Source organism: Cupressus sempervirens, chromosome 3 (assembly GCF_028749045.1).
Source record: "Cupressus sempervirens isolate cs-2001-9-10 chromosome 3, ASM2874904v1, whole genome shotgun sequence".
Lineage (NCBI taxonomy): Eukaryota > Viridiplantae > Streptophyta > Pinopsida > Cupressales > Cupressaceae > Cupressus > Cupressus sempervirens.
In genome coordinates this window covers 251,069,424-251,096,094 of record NC_143120.1, presented here as the reverse complement: position 1 = coordinate 251,096,094, position 26,671 = coordinate 251,069,424, and the positions used below count along the sequence as shown (strand labels likewise).

The following is a 26,671-nucleotide window of genomic DNA, read 5'->3' as shown; positions in this document are numbered from 1 at the left end:
TGGGTTCTGAGCTTTTTACGTGTTGGCCTCATAGTGGGGGTGCGAGTGTGGTGGATTACATCCTCGTTGTTGCTTCCTTTCTCCCCTCCATCCAAAATTTTACTATCTCCCGTCTTCCCTTGGCTGATCATGCCCTTCTTAGCCTTTCAGTCCGTGTTTCTTCCCACCCTTTATCACCCATCTCTACTCACCCTGCCCGGTTCCACCCCCACACTCGTTTCTGTTTTGAGGATAGTGATCAAGACCTCTTCATTTTTCATTTGAGAAGATTCCTCTGCCCAGCTAGCTTCACGGATCACAATTAGGTGTCCACCATGTTTCACTCACTAGCTACCGCGATTTGGGAGTCGGCTCTTCTCTCTATCCCTCACCGCTCCATTTCCAGCACTCATAGATAAGCTCGACGAAATACTTGTCCCATGAATCAATGGTTTGATGATGACTGTAAAACTTTCCACCACTCCTTGTGCTTGGCTTTTGATACTCATTCCCCCGCTTTCACCAATTTACGACTCTCTTACAAACGCTTTCTTCGCCATAAAAAGCGATTATTTATTGCTTTACAGGGCAGATCCCTCTGAGACATGCTTATTCAATATCCCAAGTTGTTTTGGCGCATCATGTTCCCCAAGCGTAGCCAACCCCAGTCCACCTCGAATTTCATCTCCTTGCTTCCCATATCTCCACGTTGTATGACATTCGGGTCAGCTTGCCGCCCTTCCCAGCCTGCTCCCCCATTGTCACTTATTCTCCACCTCTAGCATTTACGAGGCCATTAGACTTATGAGATGCAGCAGGGCGGTTGATGAGGAGGGTTTTCAGGCTAAGCTCGTCAAACTTGGTACCACGATCTTGGGCCCTTATCTCTCTACGCTCTTTAATAAAGTGGTTTGTTTTGGTTTTCTGAACTCTTGGTCGAGACACATTATTCACCCGATCCATAAGTCTGGGCTGACCTCTGATCCCGGAAACTATAGGACCATCATGATTCGGCATACATTTGCCAAACTTTATGCTACAACTTTGAATACTATTTTATCCAGTGAGCTTGATAAGAGGAATTGTAGGGCTAAGGGTCAAGCAGGATTCATGATAAACTACCAAACCATAGATCATATCTTTACACTACGAGCTATTATCGAGGAGGCTCGACATCACTCGAAGAAAGTCTACTGTTGTTTTGTGGATTTTCGTAAGGCTTTTGATTCCATCCCCAAAGCAGCCCTTTTTCAGAGACTGAGAGATATTGGTATTTCTGAGATCTTATTGACGACTATTATGAGGTTATATGAGACTGTGACTCAGGACCACAGAGGGCCTCTCTGATCCTATCCAGAGCACCATTGGGGTGAAGCAGGGCTGCCCTCTCTCGCCCACCTTGTTCGGGATCTACATTGATAAACTCGAGGTTTTTCTTAGTGACTCCTCGCTTCCAGGTGATGGTTGTCATCTACACTAGGTATTGATCTCCATCCTTCTCTTTGCTGATGATGTGGTTCTTCTTGCTTCCTCTCTTGAGGGTCTTCAGAGGCTTTTAGATAGACTTGCATCTTTGTGTGATATGAGACAACTGGTTGTGAACCTTGAGAAGACTCGGGTTATGGTCTTCAACGGTTTGAAGACTTCACATCTCCATTTTCACTTCCAGGGGCGGGAAGTTGAGATTACATCATCTTACACATAGCTTGGGGTTAAGTTTTTTGGATCTCGTTTCAGCCTTAGATTAGTAAAGGGTTGGGTTCCCTTGCCATGTTCGAGAGACAGTGCTTCAGACACCACTTTCAGGATACATTGTCTAAGTTATCCCTCCTGGATTCCTTGGTAAGACCCATAGTGCTCTATGGTTAGGTGGTTTGGGGTCCTTCTCTTTTAGACTCGGATTGGGCCATGATCGAGCGTACCCAGATTATGCTCCTTTGTCGAATTATCAGATGTCACGGTTCTACCCCCCATAGTATTATTTTGGCCGAGTTCGATGCTCACCCATTCAGACTTGCAGCCATTTTTGACTTGATTTGGTTTTTCCACCGTCTTCATGGCTTTGCTAACTCAGAGGAAGGCCAACACAGATACCCTTATTTAGCCTACTGCTCCTCAGTTGCTATTGCTGACTTCGATCTTGCCACTAGAGCCCGCAGTTGGTATGCTCAGGCTACTATCCTACTGAGTTCAGTGGGGATCGACATTGATCATCTTCCTCCCTACCAGTTCTCATTGGATGCCCTTGCTCATCTACTCCCTTCTTGGTAGGAGTTGAACGGGCATGTTAGACATTTACAGGAAGTATATCACACAAACCTGGGTGGATCCTCTAGGGGGACTACGTCCAAGGATGGCTTTCTACACTGAGCACTTCTTAGTTATCTGAGATGAGATTATTGTACGCCTTGAGTACTTACATAGATACTGGACTCACGCCTTGCGTATCTCCCTTGGCTCCTTTAGGGTGGGCTTGGACAAACTCCGGATTCAGGTCGATCACCATATTGCTAGAGAGGATCGAGTGTGTACACTTTGTACCTTAGCAGAGACAGAATCTGAGATTCATTTTCTTTTCAGATGCCCCATATACTACGAGATTAGAGGGGGATTTTACTGTCTGTTTAGAGATTGCAGATCCCTCTCGGATTTTTTTAGGTACACCGATCAGCGTTGCATTGCACTCTATCTCCGCGAGTCCTTATAGCTTTGTGACCATACTTTACAGCTTTCATTTCCCAAGAGTCAGACCTAGGCACAACTTATTACGACCTTCTTCTCGCCCTTAACTCTAGCTCGAGGTGTGAAGCGACTATACAGTTTCCCTAACACGGGCTGTCCCAGATCGGTGAGACCCCGCAGGGGACCTTTTTGCGAGCAACACTCCTCTCGTAGCACTCAGCTTCATCACAGGGCTTCTGGTAGCCGCACAAATCAATCACTGTTGGACTTTTTCCCTGTGAAGATGGATACCTAATCTTTTTCGTGATGTTTCTTGCTTTCTTCTTCTTTTGTTGTGCTTGTTTTTTTTTGGACACCATTTGGTGCTCTGTTTGTTTGCTTTTTCCTTGTTGTAAGCTTATAGTCCCATAGACTCACGTTGTGGTCTTTTGTTGGACATTAATAAATTTATCTTATCTTATTTATCCATCTTATCTCTCATATATTCTTGACTGCTTCTAATATGTTGATCAATGCATATAAGTCACAGGACGCTAATTCTATTGTATTAAGATTAGAACAAACAAATCTAGCAAAGATTTCTTTTGTATCTATACATTCCTTAAGCTATATCTGCACATGATCAATTTTCAATGTGACATGTTCCCTTAAGAATGAAAACTTCTTTATAGTCCTTTCCTTTTGGAACTCAAGTAACTTTAGCTCATCATGAGCATTGCTGATCCTTTTCTCCAAATCTATGATATGTGCATTTGGATTTTTCAGTTCATCCACAATGTTCTTTAGTTTTATCTCCTTTTTGATCTCTTTCTCAATGCCTTTTGTGTACTCAAAAGATAAAGCACATTTAGCATATAAATCCTTGCCTTCTTGTAGGCATCTTTTTAGCTCCTTGATGCAAGTATCAAGTACTTATAAGTCAATAGTAATATTGTTACACACAGTGCTAAAAAAGTTACCATCATGAATGGCTTGAGCCTTCACTATTACAACTTCCACTAGTATAGAGAAATTCTTGTCAAATTCTCCTATTGTCTTTTTTGCTCTCTTCTCTACATAAGGTTGATTGATTTGTATTTGAATTGTAATCTGTATCCTCTCTGTCATTTCTCAAGTGTGCATAGTGCAATCTTGCTCATCTTGCCAGATTCTTCTGCTATTTTTCCAAGTGAAAATGTTGCTAATTGAAGATAATTTTGAATGTCCATTTTACCATCAAACATTTTGGTAACATCTTGTGGAAAATTTGTAGTTAGTTCTTAAATAGGTGATCTTGAAGTACTAGCTTGTGTAGTATTTTCTGCATTAGCAGATGTTTGCAAAACTGTTATCTGCATTTCCTCAATTGTGGGTGCTTGAACTTCGGGGGGATGTGATGGTTGGGTGTCCATCTGACCTTTCTGTTCATGATTTTCATTGTTCTTCTTTTCTTCTACTTTCTTTTTCTTCTCTTTAAGTCTTCTTCAAAGAAATAGTTATGGATGTGGCTTTCTCCACTATGTCTGACCAATTTGCTGTATAGTCAAACTTTGCACTTACAGGGGTAGGTATCAAGGACAATTCTATAGGTGTTTCCTATCTGCGCACATTTGTAGAGTTTTGTTGACTAGCCTTATTATCTTCTTCATTAGAATTAGGGTAATCCACTATATTATCCGTGACCAAATTGCCAACTTCATAATCCTTTTGTTCTGCAAAGGGGTCATCAATGTTGCTAGCAAAGTGGTCTTCAGTAGTATCAATAGTAATGTGGCTCCCCCTATCATCATATTGTCATCTTTCACATTAGGTGCATCCTCAATGTTCATCACTATATCATCTTGGGGCTCATCTTCTACTGTTGTGGCTACTGGAGTAGAGTTGAACGCGTCACTACTCTTACTACTGCCTCCTCTATTTCCTTGATTACTTCATCATACAAGCCTCCCATTATTTGAATTGCTCTTGCTTTCTTTCAAAATATGAGCCCCAACTCTGCCTTAATATTCTCTATTTGATTTTGTCCAAAGTACATGGTTTTTGAATTGCTTGCTCTTATTTTCTTCTCATTCTCATTACCTTTCTTCGTCCTTATTTTCAACCTTTCATATAATTCATTAGGTATGTTTCCAAGTACATGTATGAAATGTTGCTTGAAATCAACCATATACAATGTGACCACATTCTCCACTTGTCTCTTTTGTAATGGATCATGCAATTCATAATACTTCTTTAGATGTGTTAAATTTAAATCTTTAATGATCATTTGATTCATTCTACCAATTTCTGGTTTCCAACTTTTTCTTTTCTTTTCACTCCCCTCTGCTTGCTGTGTCTGTGGCTGAGTTTGTGGTGGGGTAATCTACCTTCTCGTTCTCTTTGGTGGAATATCTTCCTCTTTTTGTTATGTGGGCTTCCTCCCAACGTATGCCATTAACACTTTTGGCTTCTTTTTAGGTCTTGGCCTACTAGCCATTTTCTTGATCCTTTTAGATATTATAGGAGTTATTTCTTCCTTTTTCTCTTCCTCTTTTTCCTGTTTAACAAGTGCTAGTGTCACTAATGGAGAGGTCCTTGTAGGCCTTCTTGAAACTGCAAAGGCATTGATCTTACTAATTACTTTCACATCTTCCTCTTATTCTTCCTCAACTGGCTGAGCTTCTGCCACGGATGGTTTTGCACTGATAGATGCTACAGAGGTAGCTGGTGGTGGTCGTGGACTACTAGGTGCAACATACAATGGTTGAACTATTAGCATGAATGTTGATGATATTCCTACGGGGGAGTATATTAGCATTTTTGGAGAGATGATTCAGAGCTTTTGTGTTGCATTCACGATTGTATTTGTCATTGATGTCATATTGATTATTCCTTGAACACTGTTAGAGTTACAAATGTAGAGCGTTTGACATGATTCATGGATTGAAGATCAACTTATGTACAATTGAGGTTATGTTCTATAGTATGTCTAGATGCTATAGCTAAGAATGCATACAAAAATATGAATACTTGACAAAGTTATGCATATTTTAGTGAAGGTAGCTTCCAGACATCATTTTTGGAAAGTGAGTACTATTGTTTTCATTCTATATTGTCATAGGGATGGAATTGGCTTAAGCGAGCTAAGATAGAGGTTGAAGGCATGTTAGAGATGCCTTAATTAAGAGGGCATAATCAAAAGATCATCGAGTGAAAAATTATGAAGACTGTGAGTTGACAATTTGTTTGTAATCTTGGATAAAATGTAAAAATGTAATGTAACATGTATTATAATATCTTAAGATGTTCCTATATTATTATTGTAAATTGGGAAAGACTCAAGGCCGAATTAGTAACTTGTTTTAGGACTTGGTATAAAGGAAAGATGTTTTTCTTGGATGTAATGTAATGATATGTATTCATATCTTTGTAATATGTATTATGTGAACTTGATATGAAAAGTTGTGAAGATCAAAGTAGACGAGCTTATAGGGAACAATATTTGGCAAGAAAAGTTGTTGTTTGGACAACAGTTGTTTCATATTCATATCATTAAGAAGGAATGGTACTGAGGCTATTAGGACAATAGGTTTAGGTGTTATCCTTTCAACTCCTAATAGGGTTGGAATCTCCTAACATGATTCAAAGTCTCCTAGTAGGGAGTCATGTACCGATTGTATTTCATTGACTCCTAACATGGTCTATCCTTTCACAAGGAAATTTTATATTAGCACATCATTTTGTGGGTACCATCCCCACTGGGGTTTTTCCCCTGATCAAGGGTTTCCCTAGTTAACATATCTGGTGCTATTGTGCATGGTTGTCTTTCTAAGGTTGTCGCATCTATTTTTTATATGTTTTAGAATTAATAACGACATTGAGAGTTGTTTTAAGAGTATAATTGATTCTCCCCCCCCGCTCAGTTATCATGGTGGACTTTACTTGCAAACGTGAACTAACAAGATGTCACTCTGAGTGACTGCCTTCATTTGTTGTTTGCTTATTCTCAATATCTTTTTCCTTTGTCATCCTAGTGTACTTCAATATTTTCTTTACAACACTCTCAAATTCCTTCTTAGCTGCTTTCGATATCTACAATTGTTAGGCTTCAACGAATCTCTCTCTAGTTGTACCCTATCTCTCACTATCATCATCCATATGAGATCCTAGTAGTTCTTTTGCATAACTCTCAATTTCCTCTTCATTAACTTCATAACATAAGGGATCTGCAAACTTCAATCTAGTGTCAGCTGCTTTCATACATGTTTTATCAGTTTCTCTCATAAAGCATATTGTCTCCTTATACTACTCTACAACTCTTCTAGGTATCCTTATTCTTTTCTTCATCTCATATTCGAATGTTCTTATCAAATTGTTTATATTACTAGTTATGTAGTCTTTAAAAGTTTTCCTATAATAGTGACTTATCAATTCCATTGTGCACTTGTCTGATTTCCATTATGATTGTGGCATGTTTGAGAATCTCTTCATGACATGAAAGAATAGCTATGTTATCAGTGATCCAAATCTAAAAGTCACATACTGTTGGATACAATCATTCAATTGTATGTTGTCTTTGATGTTACACAAATGTCAAATATATACTGAGCAATCAATATATGCCGAGCTCACTCAAGAGTCAAAGGAAGTTCAAGTATATGACAAGTGTTTCATTGTTAACCAAGCTCAGAGTGAGTGTCTACTGAGCTCACTCGGTCACCTAGGAAAAGTTGGCATGGAACAAGTGTCTATTGAGCTCACTTGATTATCAAAGGAAGTTTGAAGGAAAGCCATTTTCTGAGTTAGTTTTGACCGAGTTGGGTTGGCTAACAAAGGATTTTCCTGTATCAATTTTGTTGGTTAGTTCAAGCCGACTCATGGGATGAATTTCATTTGTTTGAAATTATATTCAAGCCTTCTTGACAACATATAAGTATAAGGTCAACTCGAGGATTGAATTGTGAAGAAGCATGGGATTGAAAGATAAATTAAAGAAGCGAATTGGAAGGTTATCAGAGTATCTGAGTTGATTGAGCTACAAAGAACATTCTAATCAAGGAGGATCAAGTATTCAAGCCAGAACAAAGATCTGAAATCAACAAACACAATTGCATCATCATTGTTACTCTTTAATAATTGTAGCAGTGAATCAAATCTTCTAACATCACTGGAATATCATCCAACCAGGGTTTACTTTTGCTTTTGCTTTTGTGTCTACAAGATTGCCTGCAAACCGTTTGATTGAATGTTAGACCTTTGTTTGGACCCAATCACATTCCAGTAGGTACTTGACCGCATGACAAAAGTTGAGATTGATAGTGCAACCCTAAAAGGCATTGCTATTGCGACATCCTTGCTCTCTTTTAAGCTTTGTAATTCGTTGAAAGACGCTGAATCTAAGAATCAAACTCTTCGTGATAGTGTGCAGTCCCTACGTGAGACAATAAATGATTTGAAACAAATATAGACAACTCTCTCACAGGTATACAGATAGATTTGAAAGATCAATTTGACTGTTGCCTACAATGAAACCCGGTCATTGACCTCGATAAAATTCAAGATACACTCGAGCACACAATACAAATGATGGCTATCCATGATTCGAAGATGAAACAAGAGGAACTCGATAAAAAACAATGCTCTCTATAGATCGAAAGAGAACAACAGCTGAAATCATGTGCATCTATTTGCAAAAACCTCATTTCTTCCTCCCCTCCTCCTTTTTCTACTCTCTCTGGCATTGAGAAGCTAGTCTATACTAAGATAGCAGATAAAAGGGTCAAGCATTGCCTGTGAGCTAAACTTGAGGGTCCGCGGTCTCCCTCTTCCTTGCCCCGAGCCTCTTGCAGTAGGCTACTCCTTCCTTAAAGACCAATTGGATATCACCGACATCTCATTGGATTGTGCTTGGGTCGGACATGACAATACCCTCTTTATTTGGTTCCCTTCAATTGTTGATTGCCTTCGAGCGCTTAGGACAAAGAGGAAACTCTTCTCTCTTCCCATCAAGATTTGTCTTGATGAGGATCTTACCAGATCACAGGTGGCAAAACTTAAGGAGGCTCAGGCTCTCGTTGTGGCTACCAGATAGGAGGGTAAATGGGTAGTGATCAGAAACCTCAAGGCTATGATTCGTGACACTTTCCTTGCTAGTTGGGAGCCGAGATTGAAGTAGGTTCTAAAAGGCTACTAACATTTCTTAGGTGGTAGCATCTTTGCCTTTTTTCTTTCTTTCTCTTCTCCCTTTTCTCTCTCTTTCTTTCTTTGAGCTTGGATCCCTAATGTTGGCCATTCTAGATCTGTGTGACCTTGCCGGGGATCTCCTCATTAGCGACACTCCTCTCGTAGCACTTAGCTTCATCACAGGGCCTTTGGTAGCTGCACAAATCATACGTTGTTGGACTTTTCCCTACGAGAACAAATACCTATTCTTTTCCATGTCGTCTCCTGCTTTCTTCTTCTTTTATTGTACTTATTTTTTTTAAGACATCGTTTAGTGCTCCATTTGTTTGATTTTTTCTTGGTGTAAGTTTCCAGTCCCATAGACCCATGTTGTGGTCTTTTGTTGGACATTAATAAAATTACCTTATCTTACGCTATCTAACAGAGTTAGTTTAACAACTATTTGCCAAATCCTCTAACAAGGTGGCATTTCTAAATTGAAGTCTCTAAAGACCTCTAACAAGACAACTCCTAACAGGGCGAAGTAAATCCTTTAATAGAGTCACACCTAACAGTGTGTTTTGTAACCTTTAACAAGGTTGGCTCCTAACAAGGCTCACTTTAGAAGAGTGAAAACCAGTAATTAGTTGCAATTGGTGGTTTTTCCCAAATTGGGTTTCCACGTTAAATCTTGGTGCCTCTTGTGTTTATGTTATTTTCTTAAAGATTATGCAACTAAGTTAATTAAGGTTAATCACACTAAACATTTTAAGAAGCAATTATTTTTAGTGTTTGCGGAGTGGCAGTAATTTCTAGTGTTAACTGAGTGTTCCTGTGTTAACCTAATTACAATAGTATTTCAGTTTTAACAAAGTTTGATTTTGAATTGTATTGACATCTTAAGGGATTTTGGATTTATTTTTGTGGTAACCAATTGACCCCTCCCCTCTCAGTTACTCCTCTTATATTTCCAACAATTAGTATAAGAGCTTTTGGTGTTTGCAAATAAGGTTTCAAGGACCTAAGCTAAAGATCAAGACGTCTTACAAAAGGGAGATCCTGAAGTTGAACAGAGATAACTTTTAAGCATGAAATGAACTGATGAAGCTACATTTGACAACAATTAGAGACCTAGGCCTAAAATGTCTGAACACCAAGTATGTGGCATCTACTAGAACTATGACTGTGGAATAAATTATAGGAAAAAGAACCATAAGATAATGATGATTGACATTGCCTCTACTCTCAATTATGCTAAATTTGATGAAGTCAAAGATTGTGCTATTGCTTGTGAGATGTGGATCAAGCTGAACGCTATCTATGGAGGAGATGACAATGTAAGGAGAGCTAAGGCAAAAAGTCTCATCGGTCAGTTTGAGCAGATGAAGATGAAAGAAGACAAGAACATTGCACAGTACAATGAAAGAATGAAAGCTAGTGTGTGTGCAATTAGAGCCCCAAGTGGGAAAATTGATGGTGTAACAATGGTAAGCAAGGTACTCATAACACTTCTTCCTGTTTATGCAATCAAAGTGTGAGCTATTCAAGAAATGAGATGTGATCCTAAGGATGATATAACTTTGGATGCACTAGTGGGAAGGTTGACATCATTTGAGTTAGATAATTTTATTCCTAACTCTAGTAACCTTGAGTCTGCATTTCAAGCCAAACTATCACTCAAGAAGAAAGCTGCAAAATCTAAAAGTAGGAGGTTTGATAGTGAAGATGAAGATGGTTCTGATGATGAATTTGAAGTTGTTGAAGCATTTCTTGCAAGAAGATTTTCCAAGGGCAAAGGAATGTACAAAGACAAAATTCCTTTGATCTTCTTTTCTTGTGAAGAAGTTGGTCACATTACTACAAGGTGTCCGAATAGAGAAGGCAAAGAAGAAAAGAAGCATGACAAGTACAAAGATAAGAAGAATTTCGAAAGTTACAAACACTAAAGGACAAAGGTAAGAAATCTTGTTACATAGCTAAAGATTCTATTAGTGGTGAAGAAGATGAAATGGTTTATTTTGTTGTTAAGGATGAATTAGATGATGAGAATGATAAAATGACCCTCATTTCGCATGTTAGTAAGAATGATACATGGATTATTGATAATGGTTGTTCTCACCATATGACTAGTGATAAATTTAAATTTGAGCACTTGGAACACTATGATGGTGGGAGTGTCAGATTTGGAAATGATGAACCTTGTTATGTGAAGGGAAAAAGTTGTATTGCACTAATCAATGAACTTAGATGTGACAATGCTTATTGGGTTGAAGGACCAAAGCATAAACTACTTAGTGTGACACAATTGAATAACATTGGATTCAAGGTAGAATTCATGAATAGAAAAGCCAAGCTATTAGATGGAATTGGAAATCTAGTTAACATTGGTAATCAAGCAAGAGGTAATCTATTCTAACTGGATCTAACTGTAAATTCATGTTTCACAGCTCAAGTAGAAGAAAGCTAGTTATGGCATAAAAGGTTATGTAATGTGAATTTTGATAACTTGGTCAACATAAGCAAGAATAAAAGGGTTAGAGGTATTCCAAGACTAAAGAAACCTAATATGGGTATGTGCAAGAATTGTCAAATTGGAATGATGGAAAAGACAAGTTTTAAAAGCAAGAACTATCATTCGGAAGAAGTTTTGGAGCTGATTCATACAAACCTTTGTGGACCTATTGGCATACAAAGCTACACTGGAGATAAGTACTTTATTTTATTTGTTGAAGATTATTCTAGAATGATGACATGTATTTAAAGGATAAATGAGATGCTTTTTAAAAGTTCAAATGGTATTTGGCTAGAGTTGAGAAAGAAACAAGAAAGAAACTGAAGTGTCTAAGGTCATATAGAGGAGGTGAATTCATCTCAAATGAATTCAATGAATTTTGCAATGAAAGAGGAATCAATAGACATGTATTTGCACCTAATATATCTCAGTAGAATGACATTGCTAAAAAAATGAATAGATCAATCATGAATTGTGCAAGGATATTGATGATAGAGAAGAGTGTTGCTATCAAATATTGGAAGGAAGCAATCAACACTACAGTTCATACCTTATATCGAGTTCAGTTGAAAGACCCAGATCAAACACCTTTTGAATTATGGTATGGCTATAAACTTATGTGTGTTATTTCAAAGTATTTGGAAGCAAATGTTGTATTTTGAAGGAGTCAAGAAAATGAAAATTTGATGTGAAAAGTGATGAAGGCATATTGTTGGGATACTTCAATAAGAGCAAAACATACAAATGTTTGATTCTATTCACTCACAAAGCTATAGAAAGTGTGCATGTAAAGATTGATGAATTTGCAGAAGACTAACGAACAAAGCAGGAAAGAATCTGAAGACTACAAAAACTTTGTTTACTATGAGCTTGATATTTTACCCGAAGTTCAAGCAACTGATAGTCAACAATCTTCACTATCCGAGTCCCCAAAATCCCCAGTTCAAGCCAAGTTGTAGCCAGTGAAACTTGACTCACAGTTAGAAGGATTTGAGTTGCAATCAGAAGGACCCGAGTTTCAACTAGTGCAAACCAAGTCATCTAATGGATCCGAGTAATAGATAGTGGGACTCGAGCATGATTCAAAAGATCATGGTGAACCTAGTGAATTAAGAAAGGAGCCCAAACTTGTTGGATATGTCAGAACACATCATGCACTCGAGCAAATCATTGGAGATCAGTCAAATGGTACAATGACAAGGAAAAAATTAAAAGGTACATGTTTTCTTATTGAGTTTGAACCTAGAATTGTCAAAGATGCATTAGAGAATGAAAGCTAGATTGAGGCAATGAATGAAGAGATTGATCATATTGAAAGGAACAAAACTTGGACTCTTTTTCTTAGACCTAAGGACAAGAATGCAATTGGCACAAAATGGGTATTCAGAAACAAGCTAAATGAGAATGGAGAAGTTTCAAGAAACAAGGTAATGTTAGTTTGCAAGGGTTATGCTCAAGAAGAAGGTATTCATTATGGAGAGACTTTTTCTCATGTTGCTAGACTAGAAGGTGTTAGAATACTCGTTGCATATGCATCACACAAAGGATTCAAAGTATATCAGATGGATGTGAAATCAATATTCTTGAATGGAATCTTAGAAGAGGAAGTCTACATTGAGCAACCAGAAGGTTTTATTGATCTTAGCAAAAGTGACAGTGTTTGCAAACTACACAAAGCTTTGTATGGTCTCAAACAAGCCTCCTAGAGCATGGCATGGAATGTTACATAATTATTTCATAAGGATTGGTTTTCAAAGAACTAATGATAACAACCTATACATCAAAGGACTTGATAAAAAGATTGTGTTGGTAGTAATCTTTGTTTATGATACATTATTTACTAGAAATGAGTTGTGCAAATCTTTGTCTGTACAAATGATTAAGGAATTTGAAATGTCAATGTTTGGAGAGATTAAATTCTTTGTTGGCTTACAAATTCAATAGATGAATGATGATATTTACATTACTCAACCAAAGTACATCAAGGAGATACTAAAGAAATTTGGAATGCAAGATTTTAGACCAGTTGGAACACCTATGTCTACTGGACATAAGCTTCCCAAAAATGATGATTTCAAAGAGGTAGAGCATACTACATATAGATCAGTGATTGAAAAACTTCAGTATGTAGTGCACACAAGACTTGATATAGCATTAATAGTTGGTATGGTGGCTCGATTCTCTACTAATCCTAAAGAAAATCATATGATGGCAATAAAAAGAATCATGAGGTATTTGGAAGGTACTAAAGATTATGGTTTGTGGTATAAGAAAGGAGGAAACTTTGAATTGAAGGCATTTACTGATGCAGATTGGGCAAGAAGTGTTGATGACAGGAAGAGCACTAGTGGTGGAGCACTTTTTCTTGGAAAAGGACTAGTATCTTGGACAAACAAGAGGCAAAACTGTATCTCTCAGTCTACACCAGAAGCATAATATGTTGTTGTAGCAGTCAATTGTTCCAACATTGTGTGGTTCAAACGACTGTTGTTGAGTATGAAGGAGGAGATCAAGGACTCAGTTGTTATATTCTGTGATAACACTAGTGTAATCAACTTATCCAAGAATCCAGTGATGCATACCAAGACCAAACACATTGCAATAAAATATCATTTCTTGAGAGAATTGGTGTAACAAAGAGGTGAGATTGGAATATGTGAAAACAAAATAACAGATTGTAGAGATATTCACCAAGCCATTGCTTAAGGATGCATATTTGTATCTAAGGGGTAAGCTAGGGGTCATTCCCTTGTCTCAAGTCACTAATATGATTATAGTGATGCATCAAACAAACATGTTGAAGATCAAGCAAGTTGATGTAGTATTGTTAGAGCAGATTGCATATGAATCTGTACATCAGGTACATGGAAACTACATCGATTGTTTTCTTTGGCATACGATGTCAAAGAGGGAGAGTTTTGCTGTCATATATCAGAGAAATTTTTGTGAATGTCTATATATCAAAGATTTTTTTTTGAATGTCTGAGATGTCAAAGAGGGAGAATTTGGCATATCAGAAATTATGAGTTGATATCAAAGAGAGAGAGTTTGTTATTGCAGTCATTGTAATCAGAGATTGATGACAAAGGGAGTTCACATCGATAGAGGGGGTTCTCATGGATGAGAATTTGAATGAAACTAAGGATATTATCCTTACTTCTATTTTGTTCTAAAATTTTTATGTATCATGACATGTTGTGTTGCCATCAATGCCAAAGAGGGAGATTGTTGGATGCAATCATTCAATTGTATGTTGTCTTTGATGTTACACAAATGTCATATATATACTGAAAAATTAGTGTATGTCGAGCTCACTTGGGAGTCAAAGAAAGTTCTAGTATATGACGAGCGTATCATTGTTAACCAAGTTCAGAGAGTGTCTACCGAGCTCACTCGGTCGTCTAAGAAAAAGTTGACATGGAACAAGTGTCTACCAAGCTCACTCGGTTACCAAAGAAAATTTGGCATGGAACGAGTGTCAACAGAGCTCACTTAGTTGCCAAAGGAAATCTGAAGGAAAGTCATTTTCAAAGTTAGTGTTGATTGAGTTGGGTCAGTTAACAAATGATTTTCCTATATCAATTTTGTTGGTTAGTTCTAGGTGACTCATCGGATGAATTTCATTTGTTTGAAATTATATTCAAGTTGAATTGAAAAGGTAAAACATATAAGGTCAACTTGAGGATTAAATTGTGAAGAAGCATGGGATTGAAAAGATAAATCAAGAAAGCGAATTTGAATGATATTAGAGTATTTGAGTTGACCGAGTTGCAAACAACATTATGATCAAGGTGGATCAAGTATTCCAGCCAGAATAGATATTTGCAATCAACAAATATAGTTGCATAAAAAATCAGGTCATATCATTATTACTCTCTAATATTTGTAGCAGTAAATCGAATCTCCTAACAGAGTTAGCTTAACAACTTTTTGCCAAATCCTCTAATAATGCGACATTTCTAGATTGAAGTGCCTAAAGGCCTCTAACAAGGCCACTCCTAACAGGGTGAACTAAATCCTTTAATAGGGTCACACCTAACAGTGTGTTTTGTAACCTTTAACAGAGTTGGCTCCTAATAGGGCTCACTTCAAAAGAGCGAAAAACAATAACTAGTTGCAATTGGTGGTTTTTCCCAAATTGGGTTTCCACGTTAAATCTTGATCTCTTGTGTTCATGTTATTTGCTTTATGATTCTGAAACTAAGTTAATTAAGGTTAATCACACTTAACATCTTAAAAAGAAATTATTTTAGTGTTTTCCGAGTGAGTAATTCTTAGTGTTGACCAAGTGTTCCTATGTTAACCAAGTTATAGTTGTATTTCAGTTTCAACAGAGTTTGATTTTGAATTGTATTGACATCTTAAGGGCTCTTGGATTTGTATTTGTGGTAAATGATTCAACCCTCCCCTCTTAGTTACTCTTCTTACATTTCCAACTTATACTTGTTCTTTTTAATTCTCTCAAGGTTATCAAAAAGTTGTTGCTTGAAAATCTCACAAAGGTTAACTCCAATTTTATCAATATACATCTTATAAGTTGCATTTATGAAGCCTGCAAAGACTTCATCTTCTCTAGAGCTGGAACTCATTTTGTAAGAAAAGATTTTACTGATAATCTTGACATCATCTTGTTCAATCAAACTCAACATCATGCCTCTACCATTCCACTTTGTCTTAGTGTTTCCTAGCACTAATTTCTTCACATTCTTCTCATTGATAGGTATTTTGCCCTTGTTTCTTAGGCATGTCACCTCATGATTTATGTTACTTTTTATTTCAACTACTTAGTATCATAACCAAAATTAATTATCATGGATTCTTCTTAGAGCGATTTTTTCCTTCTCTATTGTCAAATTTACAGTGAAAAAAAATTGTCCACTCTTTAGTTGACCTAATTGGTTTAATTCATCTTTAAGCTCATGTCTTTGTTGCAAACCTTATCAAATTACTTAGAAATATTACTCTCTTGGGGTTTCAAATTTATAGTGGATGTAAGGTTGCACATCATCTACAACTACTACACCGTCCAAAATTTGCGGGAATGCCTTGACATGGTCATCATCCAGATGTGCAATTGATCTTCTTTTGAACTTATACCTTTGTTTCTCTATAATATCATGTAGTAAAGACACATCCATTTTACAAATTTCAAATGACTTTATAGCTTATCCTTAACAATGCAGACAAATACCTTGAAATCATAGAATTATGGATTTTGCATAAACCAAGTTGAATTTGCTTCTAAAACACTATAATTCTCATTAAAATCACTATCAAATCTACTACACAAATTTCTCTTGGATGTAAACATTCAAATGATAATTCATTACTTTTAGTTTAGTCCTTTTATTTACCAGAAATATATTATGCAATCTATTGTGCTAGTATGCAAACTAAAAAAGCTTATAATATATCTAGTAAATTGAATTTTTTTGTCAAGCTCACATATGACCAATTTTAGGTGCTATTAGCTATAACTTCTAAACATAATTTCCATGCTTCTCCTAAGTGCACAAAACTTTATTTCATCATTTTAGGGTTTGATGAATTTGTGATGTGTTATCCCCTATTTTATTTAATGAATTGATTGCTTAAATCGATAAGGGTTTATCAACTAATACAACTTATTTCAACTTCTTCTTAGATGTGTCATTTGTCTTCTCAACTTGTACTTGTGTTCTTGTAGGTGTCTTTGTTTTAATAAATATTTTGTTGAATTTTTCTACTTGCTCTTTTAAATTTTCTTTCCCTTTCATTACTATTTTCATTCATTCTTATATGGTTTGCACTCCTATAGTTCATGTTCTATGATCTCATATTTGGTGTTCTCATGTTGTTCACTCTACAAAATCTTGTTGTATGTTCCAAACACTACTAAATTTAGCCTTAAATTTCAATGAGAAAAGGTCAAAATTTTGACCAGAGTTGGTCGAATAGATGACTAAACTTGTCGATATTTTTTAGTCGATTCTTCGTCACAATCATTATGCGTCAAAATTTTGACTTAAAAAAGGTTGACTTATCGAATTTAAAAAGGTCGATTTCCTTAGTCCAACTTGAACTCTTATATCCTCATTTGCGTCTGTCACTGGTTGAATCTTCAATGACAAAAACGACCAACCATCGTTGAAATTGTGACCAAGATCCCTTCAATCTTCTATGGTGGTGCCATACCATGGACGGTAGAATCGACCAACTGTCGTTGAAATTGCAACCAAGATCACTTAATTTTCTATGGTCGTACCATACATTCAATGACAAAGGGAAGACATGTTTGTCTAAATTGAGACCAATGCTTAGTAGAAATTTAGACAGGTTGTGCTAATTATTGCAAAAGCTTTGCTTTCATAGGAGCCTTCTAAACTGCACAAAATTTGATTCTAAAGCATAATTGCTCAGTGCATGAGACTTAGGGTATCGTGCACATTTCTACCTCCACACCATTGTTTCGTTCATCACATGAGTGATACAAAACAATGAGGAAAAAGAAATGTGTATGATATCCTGAGTCTCCACTGAGCAATTATGCTTTAGAATCAAATTTTGTGCAATTTAGAAGGCTCCTTTGAGAGCAAAGCCTTTGCAATAATTGGCACAACCCTTCTAAATTTTGGTTCTTGAGACACCAGTGCTTGTGAAGACTGCAGGGAAAAATAAAATTAGGAAATAATTATTTATCATGAATGAAAGCCAATAACACTAACTAATCTCTAATTTTCAAACAGATAAATGTGACAAAAAAACATACAGTCCCAATCACATCATCATGAGAGTGCATATATAACTATAACCCCTTATTTGGCTGCTTGTTGATCAATTCCTTGGCAAGAGCATCCAAGACATAATGTTAAAACACAATCAATCACTGAGCCTATTAGCTCTTTCCTACCACCAAGTTTGGAACATAGTAACTTTGTGGATAGAATCAAAGAAAAATAATGCCATACATATGGATAACAAAGACTGCTAAGGAGCTAGAAGCTTAAGTGGCATTTTTAAAGGATCAACTCAAGGCAGATTCATGGAAGATCTTGGCTAGCCTAGTCTCAATTTTTTCAACCTTGGCCTCATTCATGAATGAAAATGTTTCAGGGCATTAGAGACTTCTATACTAGAAGTGTTGTGCATAGTCCATAATATCATAGTCCAAAACTCAAATGTGATAAGATGTTTTTCTTGGAATCACAATTTCTTGTGTCTTGTCTCCAACAAACTTGCCAAAAACTGACAGTGTTTTGATTTGTCACTTTCATAACAAAACAAAACAAAATAGTATGAAAATTCTTCAAATTTTAGAGGGAAGCTACTTAGGCTCTAACTGTCTAAAACCAACATAATTTACAAATATCCACAATCCAGATATTATCCCTTGATGTTTTTTTTAATACAAAGTTTTAACTCAACTATGTTATTGCCTTGGATGTAATACCAAACTATCATTAGGCTAAAGACAGCAACAAGATTTACAAATCCAAGGAGAACTACCCAACCAAAGTAGAAAATGACATGAAAAGTTAACAATCTATCAATTGACACCTCTAGATGAAATATTTCTAGCAATTGAACTGTACTATATAAATAAAAATTACCTTAAATTGACACCTCACCAGTTGTAGTTCATTTGCATCTATAATGGCTTCACAAAAGTTGAAAGCTTACCATTTTTCAAGAACACAAAAGGCACTTGTAGTTCAGCTGCATCAAGAAAAGTAAAGTTATTTGAATGTTCAAAAAATATGAAACTTCCACTTAATCGCTAGAAAAGCCATATCCTTAGTATACATAATCTTTGATGGAATGTTCATAAGTGAATGATTTTCTCTAAAAACTCAAACTTATGCACAAAGAAGCACCATGCTCTTGAAGATATATATATATATATATATATATATATATATATATATATATATATATATATATATATATATATAGGTTACATGACTGATATATCGAAAGGAGCACAGTGAGGGCAAGAGACTGTCAATATCGATTATGGAGTTATAGCTAGGTAAGTGATAAACATAAAAAGGTAGTACACGACACCATTTGCCATGTTCTAATATGATGAACTACCTTGGAGCTGGTTTTGAACCTTGATTGCTTAATGTTGGATTTGATCCAATGGTACCATTATCTGGTGGAGGTCCCACACCCCACTTTCCTTCTAATTCTGAAGGCTCAATGACATAAACTCCTCTGCCAGTCATTCCAAGAGCGAACTGATTTGATTCAGATGGATGTGATGCAATTACTAGAGGATAGACACTACATGAATAATCAAAGGATACATTTTGAGTTAAATCATAAAATACTTGGGGATCCATTTATCCATATATAACATAACTTTTGCCTCCTTGGGCCAACTTACCTATTCATGCCTGAAGCTAAATATGCAGAAGGTGCAATACAACATCGTGGCCTCAAGTTCTCTGCATCAAATACTCCAACGACACCATCACAGTAGCCTACAACTATGAGAAGGCTATCGCATGAATATATTGCACTTGAAATGGTAGCAGATATGGAATCATGAGTTGTCCACTGTAGTACAAACAAATGTGATATTAGTTTACACTCATATAGAGAAGGTAACTTATATCATTATCACTTACTAAATTTGAATTCTAAATTGCTGACAAAGACTTACATAATGCAAACGATCAAACTTAGAAGCATCATAAATAGCAAGTTGGCTCTTGTGAACAACCAACAAGTGAACTTGATCATTATGGAATTGTACTCTTCTATCCCCAACCGGTGGTGATGACCTTCTTCTCTCCACTTGTAAAATTTTTGACTTTCGCTTCTCCCATCTAATGCTCCAGAAACAGAGCTGCCAGAACATTGGCCAAACATTTACTAATTTGAATCTATAAACATGTGAATGTAAAAAATGAGATGGCAATGGATATACAAAAAAAAGACAAACTTGGGCATCGACCCTAGAAGATACCAATACATTCAAAGCGTGTGAAAATGCCAAGCGTGTAATTTTCTTTTGATGGCCTTTAAGCTTCATTTTTACCTGGTTAGTTTAAACAAGTTTTGAAAAGACACAAGTTAGAAGTCGCCATTTTAATGATGCACTAAATGAGTGAGCAAGAAAGAGACTCATTGATCACACCTAATCTACTCAGACATTGTATATCTAGATTGCTGAATCTTCCATCCCAATTGCAATGATATTATTATCCTTAGGGTGAAAAGCCAAAAAAGTAGCTGCATGAGGAGGTGCCATGAAGGTAGTCATAACCTACTATAAACACTCATTAGCAAGCATGCCACATAATATTTTCTTAAAACTTTGGTTGAAAAAAGGAAACAAAAAACTTGATAAGGAACCCAAGTAAGAATATAACTTCTAAATTGACTAGCTCAGCAGTCATGTTGAAGAGGAACATATTTACAAAAGATGCACCTTGAATGTCATCATATTGAACAAGGAGACCTTTCCACCAGAGGCAAACATTACATAGGAATCATTCTTAGACAAAGCTATGCAAGCATCAACTTCTTCTGGATTCGTAGCATCAATATCATTAGTCATCACAATCCCACTAGCTGGCTGCCACATGTGCATTTGAAGATTGGCAGTAGACAGTAGAGAAGATCACTCTCTTAGTCACTTAAAAGACAATTTTCTAAGAAGCACACAAAAATTCTTTCCAAATTAAGAGCATCACCTTTCTAGATGGATTCCACTCATTCCGTGGCCATTTCCACAATTTGTGGAGTGCATTTAATGCCAGTGCTAAAAGAGAATGTAATGGGCATCCCTGAATGTCCCAAAAACTAAACCAAATTGCTGAAAGGAATTATGTCAAACAATTTGCATTCAACCTCTTATTTCTCCGTTTAATGTTTTAAACTCCTTATAACTCCAGAAATCAAACATTTATTTGTTTGTTGTGTTTGTGCATGGAATTGGTATCATACAACATAAACAAGAAAGAAACTACAATAATATGCAAAGTGAAAATGAACTACAGCCAAATAAATGTTATTTTCAGAATTCATAAAACCAAATACATGGCAGATTTATCAACTCACTAATTACTTCAGCATTATTGACATAATACTCCAGCACATGCTTTCGAACTTGCTGCTACAGTACTTTGTCCTTCAATCAGTCCACTACCTTCGTAATATCATTCTCTCAAAGCGGCATAAGCGTCGGACAAGTAGTGAAGAAGATATGAGCAAAATACCAAATCTGCCTGTAGTCAGAAATGCAACTAAAATGCCTGATAATGAAGCCGATAACAAAGAATTCCAAAAGCCAAACCCCAAGGGAATGACGTCTAGAACGTTTCAAGAGAGGATAAACGTCCTCAAATGCCAAGAACGGAGCTGCAACTCACACACCAATTTCTTCTCATATTCAACCTGCCCAATGAAGCCACAAATGCTTCCTTTTATTCTATTTCCAAGGGTCCGCTCAACTCATATGGGCAATGTGGGATAAAAGATGTGTAATATATAAAACATATATTTAAATACCCCTTATGTCTCCCTTGGGTACACATCACCATAAAATAAATATTAAAGTAACACTTTAATATTTTACAATTAAATTAGACGTTACTTTAATAAAACTTCAGGCATTAAAATGCATTAGCAATTGGACTCCGAATAATGCGAGTGATAGCTCATTGGAAAGCTCTCACCGAGGAGTATCGAATCCAATCACCAAAATTGACCTGCACTGTGTCCTGCTGACTTACTAAAAATAGTAAGTATGCCTGAAACAGAGTAAATCAACTTCGTTTTGGCCCAAACTGGAAATGACTAGGCCAAAACACTCCAGGATCCCTTTAAACCCTTCGTTAGCCCTCAGGACCATGTAGAACAAGGCTAATGCACACACACTTGGTCAACTACTAAAATGGGGACATTACAGTCCGCCCCCCTTGAAATTGCTTGTCCTTAAGCAATCTCAGTCCAGCCTGTTGAATAACCTGCTCACTCTCCCATGTAGAATCTTCCTCCGGAAGGTCTTTCCATTTGACCAAATACTACTTCACTATCCTGTTTCTAAGCTTCCTCTCTCTGGTGTCTAGAATAGCCTCGGGTACTAACACAAGCTTCCCCTCCTCATCCAAAGGGGGTAAATCCGCAGAAGGCACTACACTCTGACCAATGGCTTTCTTAAGCCTAGACACATGAAACACATTGTGCACTCGATTGCCCTCTGGAAGCTCAAGCTCATAGGCGACTTTGCCCACTTTGCGAATCATCTTGTAGGGACCATAAAATTTAGGTTTCAACTTTTCAGCTCCGCTCTTCTTGAGCGATGACTGTCTATATGGTTGTAGCCTCAAGTAAACCATATCCCCTACCTCGAAGCTGCGCTCTATTCGGTGCTGATCAACATACAATTTCTGTTGATTCTGGGCCTGTTGTATATACTCTTTGAGCACTTTCAGGATGTCCTAACTATCCTGCAATAAGTTTTTGGCTTTGGGCACTCTACTGTCCCCCAAAACTAAATCCATGAAGCTAGGTGCTTCATAACCATAGAGTGCCATGAAAGGAGTCATCTTGATGGACATATGATAAGTGGTGTTATAACAATACTCTCCCATATGCAACCATCTGATCCAAACCTTTTGTTGTGTAGTTACATAGTTCCTCAAATATCCTTCCGCCCATTTATTCACAATCTCTGTTTGCCCATATGTTTGCGGATGATAACTAGTGCTAGGTGTAAGATCTGTACCACACAACCTAAACAAATCTTGCCAAAAAACACTCATAAACTTACTATCCCGGTCGCTGACAATGAATTTGGGCAGCCCATGTAACCTGAATATCTCTCTAAAGAAAAGATCTGCCACCTGTGCTGCTGTGTAAGTGGACGGAATAGCAAAGAAGTGAGAAAACTTAGTCAAGCGGTCCACCACCACATAGATGCAATCTCTTCCCTGCACTCATGGTAAACCAGTGATGAAGTCCATTGAAATAATTTCCCATTTCCTATCAGGAATGGGCAAGGGCTGTAATAAACCTGCAGGAAATGTGTGCTCTCCCTTATTCTGTTGACAAACCACACACTCCCTGACATACCTCTAAACATCATCCTTGACCCCTTTCCATGAAAATCGCTCTCAGATCTGCTTGTAGGTCTTGAAGACCCCTGGATGTCCAACTGTGGGTGCATCATGAAATGCCTTCAGTATCGCCTCTCTCAAATGTGATGACGGAATCAAATAAACCCTGTCCTGAACTCTGATCAATCCATCTATCACCTCATAGCGATCATCCTGTATAGTACCTGAAATCAATCCAGAAGCCCAAGCATCTCCGACATACTCTGCTATAATTCGATCTCTCCAATCTCTTGAAATCTCTGCCAGAGCACATAAGTGAGGTCTCCGAGATAAGGCATCAGCCACCACATTTTTCTTACCTTTGACAAACTCTATGTCAAAGTCATAAGCCTGCAATTTAGTCACCCATTTTTGTTGCCGATCATTAAGATCACGTTGGCTCATGAAGTATTTAATACTGTTGTGATCAGTCTTGATCACAAAACATCCTCCTACCAAATATGATCGAAATTTGGCCAATGCATGCATTATGGCCAACATCTCCCGGTCATAGACAGAATAACTTTTCTCAACTCCTCGGAGCTTCCTACTCTCGAATGCAATGGGATGCTTCTCCTGCATCAATATTGCTCCAATCCCATCACCTGATGCATCACAATGAAGCTCAAAAGGCTTCGTGAAATCCGGTAGAGCTAGAACTAGACATGAAGACATTACTTGCTTGAAATGATCAAAACACCTCTGTGCTGCCCCTGTCCACACGAAGGCTCCTTTCCTGGTAAGATCTGTCAAGGGTGTAGCAATCTGTGAGAATCCCTTAACAAACCTCCTATAAAAACCACATAAACCAAAGAATCCCTTAAGCTGTGTAAGGTTTGTGGGAGTAGGCCACTCTACAATAGCTCTAATCTTTTCAGGATCAACCCGAACGCCATCTACACTAATGATATGCCCCAGGTAAAGGAGCTCAGTCATGCCAAACTCACATTTAGATTCCTTGGCATACAATGACTCTCTCTCCAGAATAGATAACACCTCCTCCAGATGATGTAAGTGCTCCTCCCAGGTCTTACTGAAGACCAAGATGTCATCAAAGAAGATCAAGACAAATCTCCTCAGCTGCTTCCTGAATACCTGGTTCATACAACTTTGAAATGTAGTAGGTGCATTGGTTAGACCAAATGGCATAACCATGAACTCAAAGTGGCCATAGTGACATCAAAAGGTTGTTTTCTCAATGTCCTTTGCTCTCATCCTGATCTGATGGTATCCGGACCGCAAATCAATTTTGGTGAAGAAACATGCCCCATGCAACTCATCAATCAGCTCATCAATCCTAGGAATGGGATACTTGTTTTTAATTTTTTTCTTATTCAGTGCCCTGTAATCGATGCACATGCGCATTGTCCCATCCTTCTTCTTTACCAATACTACTGCTGAAGCAAAGGGGCTCTTACTGGGCCTGATATGCCCCATCTCCAACAAATCCTTAATCGTCTTCTCTATTTCATCCTTGTGTTTCTTAGGATGACGATAAGGAGTAATCATAACTGGTTTGGCTCCCTCCTCGAGCTCAATAACATGTTCCATCCCTCTGTTAGGAGGAACCCCATGAGGAATATCACTAAATACTTTAGCGTGTCTATCAAGTATCTTTTGGATATCTGGTGGATGACTCTTTTCTTGTGGCTCTGGTGAAGTTGGCATAATGTAGCACTCTGCCGCCCACTCTATGTCATCATGACGAAAAAGTCTCTGCATTCTCCTCAAGGACACTACTTTGCAACCTTCATCTGAAAGTCCTCTAAGTACCACAGTTCTGCCCTCATGCTGGAATCTCATCTCCAATTTCGCTAGATTGAGTGTGAACTCAACTAGTGAAGCCATCCATGTCATGCCGAGGATGACATCATAATCTCCCATGTCCACAACATAGAACTCATCCTCCAACTCGTAGCCATCTCCAAACCTGATGCGAAGATTAGATATCTTCCGAGTGCATAATAACTTATCACCGTTAGCCACTATGACTCTAAACCCATCATGCTCCTCTATCTGTAACCCTCTCTTGGCTACCAATAGTGCATCTATGAAGTTATGTGTAGCCCCAGTGTCAATAAGAGATATCACTTTCTGCCCCTGGATAGTACCCCTGACCTTAAATGTGATTGCCTTTTGGGCCCCTGTCAAGCGTGCCAACGATCTATCATCCTTAGGAATATTGCTCTCCTCTATAGTGTTACCCTCATCTGAATCGAAGTGCTGATCCTCCCCTTCTAACTCTGACTCTTCTGCTGAAAAATACTCCATTTGATTTGCCTTAGCCTTGAGAGAACATTTATGAGATAAGTCCCAAGGCTCTCTACAATGGAAGCACAACTTCTTCTTTCGAAGTTCATTCAAGGTTTCATTGTCTAGTCCCTTTGATCCTTCTTTGGGTTTGCTATACTCTTTCTGAAACGGTTTTTTGTCTTTGTCCTTGCGGTAGGAAGAATCTGTTGAATGGTTTTTTCCTTTGTATACCGAAGGGGCTAAATCTCGTGCCTTTTTAGTTGCTTCAGCTAAGGTGAGTGGATCATGTCCCTTCACCCAACCTCGTAATGGATCAGCAAGACCATCACAAAATAACACCACCAATCTCCTAGGAGAGATATTAGTAACAAGTACAGACAAGCGTTGAAACTCGGCAATGTAAGCATCCACAGAACTTGACTGTTTTAACTGTGCTAGCTCCTTGAAATGTAACTTGGGATCCTTAGTGTCAAATCTCCCAATCAATGTTTTCGTGAATTCCTCATAGGATGTAATTTGATTATGCCCCAAAGTCACCATGCCATGATGCCACCATTCATGTGCAATGCCATCCAAGTGCATAGCCGCATACTTGATAGCCTCCTCCTCAGGCATAGGATTTAGCTGCAAGTATGTATCTACCTTCTGCACCCAAGCTCGTGCAATCATCTTTCCTGAAGCATCATAATAAGGTAAAGAAAGTTTTCCAACTTTCTTCCTCAGCTCAAAATTTTGATTCCTCCCTCTTTCTTTAGGCATATGTCTCATCCTCAAGTCCATATAATCTCTAAGAGAAATATCCGCCTGAAACTCCGGTCCACTAGCCTCCCAGTCCCTCCTGAACTGATCCTGTAACTCGGTAATCTGCGGTTCGTTTACTGGTTGAACCGGATCTCTGGGTGGGAAAGTGGGTAGAAGAGGTCTCGAGTTCGCAGTCCGCGCTGGGCGTGCAACGTGCCTAAAGTTGTCAGCCTCATTCCCATTGTTGCCGTGTCCATTATTACCATTAATGTTATTCTCAGGACCATTGTTGTTG

The 26,671-nt window shown here is 37.7% G+C and overlaps 1 pseudogene; it reads right to left on the bottom strand.

Moving 5' to 3' along the window:
- Window positions 1–592: 592 nt before the first annotated feature.
- LOC149565809 (protein TOPLESS-RELATED PROTEIN 2-like) overlaps window positions 593–26,671 on the bottom strand; it is a 53,905-nt pseudogene continuing 27,826 nt past the window's right edge.